The sequence below is a fragment of the Talpa europaea genome (genome assembly GCF_964194135.1).
Source record: "Talpa europaea genome assembly, chromosome: 12".
Lineage (NCBI taxonomy): Eukaryota > Metazoa > Chordata > Mammalia > Eulipotyphla > Talpidae > Talpa > Talpa europaea.
In genome coordinates, this window is record NC_140079.1 from 84,814,690 (window position 1) to 84,817,869 (window position 3,180).

Sequence of the window (3,180 nt, forward strand, 5' to 3'; positions counted from 1 at the left end):
GGTGGGGACTCTTTTATTGGTGCTCCAGCAGTGGACACAAGAAGAACCGAGGGACTTTGGAGAAACAGTGAGAGGAGGAGCTATTTTAACCCGCCTACCTTTTTGGCACCAGACTGTGATCTTTGAGAAATTCACAAATCCAGGGTCACCTCTTCCAAAAACTGGGTAGCTGTTGAGGTCCCCCCCCCCAGGGCTAGGGGGCCCACTCATTCCAATGCTGGGAACTTGAGGTCAGCAAAACCCCGTTCCCCTCTGTAACAGACACCCCACCGCATCGAGCAGGCATGGTCCCAGCCCGAATGCTCTCCAAAGACTGTGTGTAATGCGGTTCATGCAGAGCCACGGATGGACACGGAGCTGAGCTGACAGCACGCAGCCTCCCCTCTTGTCCAGCATTTCTCAACCTTTTTTCCATCATTATCTTCCCAGGAGCCTTTCAGATATTTTTAAACTAACTGCCCCATACTCCATGAAGTTAAATTCCAAGTATTTAATAAATTTAAAATATTTGATAACTACTAAGTATCTAATAAATAAAATAGGAAATACATGTACAATTTGTTGGGTAGCATTGAACTGTGGATGCCCACAAACCATTGGAATAGCTAAGACTTTTTCCAAGCCCCCCTCCCAGAACTAAGTTTTGCCTCTAGGGGGCGCTGTCACCCCATGAGAATGGATGCTCTAGTCAGGGCATTGGTATTGCATGTTGAGGGAGGTCACTGTTCGCTTGCCCTGTGATAGGCCCCCGGGCTGGGCACTGAGGCCAGAATCTCCTTCATCTGGTCCATGGCCCAAGAAGCTCATCCCAAGTGGGTATTGGATGGGGCAGGGGCGGGGGGTGAGAAGGCATGTAATTATGAGATGGGCGACTGTGGTCTGCACTACAAGTTACTCCTGCTTGGAAGGGGAGAAGTGACATCTTTCAAGGTTGGCCTCCAGTGTGCCACCCAAACACTGGGAACTATCAGGGTGCAGAGAGGACCCCTTCTCAGAGAAGCAGACTTGCATGAGGAAGGTAGAGAAGCCATTTCCAGATTGTTTGCTGGCATGGGTGAGACACTGGTATCTGCTATCCAAGACGCTTTTCCAGGCCAGGCTCCTGACAGGCTAAATCATGACCGAAGGAGGCAGTGGAGCTGGATTGGCAGGCAGAGGTAAGTGGGCCTGCTGGAGGGGCCAGATTTGTGGTGACCACGCCACCGAGAGGACTGGACATGTCTGGGCGTGTGGCCCAGCTCCTGCACTTTTGAGCTCACAGCTTTGTGGCCACACACATATACTTCCTGCAGATAATGGAGGTTCTGTGACAGAGGCTGCCAGTACCACACCTGTGTCCCCTCAGGTCTCGCCACTTCCCCGCAGGCCACCAGGCTCCCAGAAGCAGCCCCCACATCACAGGACCTGAGGGCTTTCTCTTGGACATGCTGCTGGGCAGAGTCCCCAACAGCAGTCCTCAAAAACTCTGCCGAGAGTGTGGTCACATCAGTGCCCCAGCTCCCCACCTCGGGGAGGGCAAGTCCCAAGTGTGTGTTCCAGTCTCCCACAACTTCTGGAAAGCTTTCAGCTTCGGTTGCCTTTAGTGGTAACTTGATACTTCACTCCTTTTTGGTAGCTGGCAATCCAAGATACTTCCCACATAAAGCACTTGGACTTGTAGCCTTGTCTGAGTGTCTGATTCCAAGGCAGCTCAAACCACAGCTGGGCTCCATCCCAGCTCTTTCTGAGACAGTCATTTAATCTTTCTCATGCACTGACATTGGTCACCACCCATGGGGGGGTGGCTGCACAAAACACAGGGGCAACAGAGGATGGAGTTGGGGGAGTCTTGGAGAAGGGGCCACTGAGTAAGGTCTTTAAGGATAAATAGGAGTTTGCCCATGGCACAGGAAGCCCAGAAATACTACCATTACCTAATCTTCTCCCTGAGCTATTTGCAGAAGGTACCTGAATACCAATGCCCCTCGCTCAGCCATGGGATTCTGAATTGTGCTCCTGTATAGTTCTGCCTGGTCACTCTTCAGCTCTGAAACCTGCAGTGGCTCCCCATTGCCTACAGCAGTTCCAAGCTGTTTGACCTGTAGTTTGAGGCCCTCTATAAACTAGCTCCAGCCTGTTTGCTTGTGATAACGGCCGCCTGACCACCCTCCCCCACCAACCAACCTGCCAAAATTCTGTCTTCTGTGCATTCCAACCTCAAGAAAGACTTTGATGGCAGCTTCAAAATAACAGCTGTCATCTTTGCACCCCCAGAGTCCCATTCCTGGACCTGAGAGCATCTCCCGCTGGGGTGAGTCACCATTTTGGGTTGCAGAAGAAGCTGCTCAAGGTCAAGACCAGGTGTGTGGGCCCCTCCATCTTCCTAATCACAGCGTTAATGACAATGTCCCAAAGATTCAAAGCTGCTGTCCATCTCCCCTCTGACCTTGCATGGAAAAGTCTTCCCCAGCAACGCAGGCTGGTTCCAAAGGCCTGTGTAGGATTCCAGCAAAGTGCCAGGCTATCCTCAAACAATGGTTTGACTTAGGGCTTATAAAGGAGGGGTGGAGCTCACAGGCAGGCCCAAGCCACCCCAAGTGCCTTTTAATTAAAGAAAAGATGAGGGTTTGATGTTCTTAAAGAGAGTCCACCATCCTCTTCCCCAAAATGTCACATTATCAGGGGCTTGGATGCCCGGGTGGGGGCAGGGACACATCAAGAAGGTGGGGCCTTCAACATTACTCAGAACAGAGCTAACTACCCTTGCCCAGGAGCTGAAGACCCAAATCAAAAGCTTTAACTTAGTCCTTAATTAGAGCCCAACGTTGCTCTCTGCTCCCCGTTGCTCTCTGCTCCCCACCGTGTGGCTCCACTAAAACAAGGCAGCATTGTTGTGTTTATGCTTATGAGGCGGATCCACTGGAAGAGAGCATTCTAAATGAGATTACATCTTATACATGTTTAATGTACTGTTCTCGCCATTTAAAATGCGACTCTATTAAAATAGCAGGGAGGGAAAATTGACTCTCAGAGCTGGATGTGGAGAGAATAGATCACTAGTGAAATGAATAATATATTAACAGAATAATGATGTTGCTTCTCATATTAATCGTATAAATCACAGGATTCTCAAGCTGTCAGCAGAAGTATTTTTTGTTGTTGGTTTTTTTTTAAAAGCCGACTTCTAGTTTTCCAGACCAA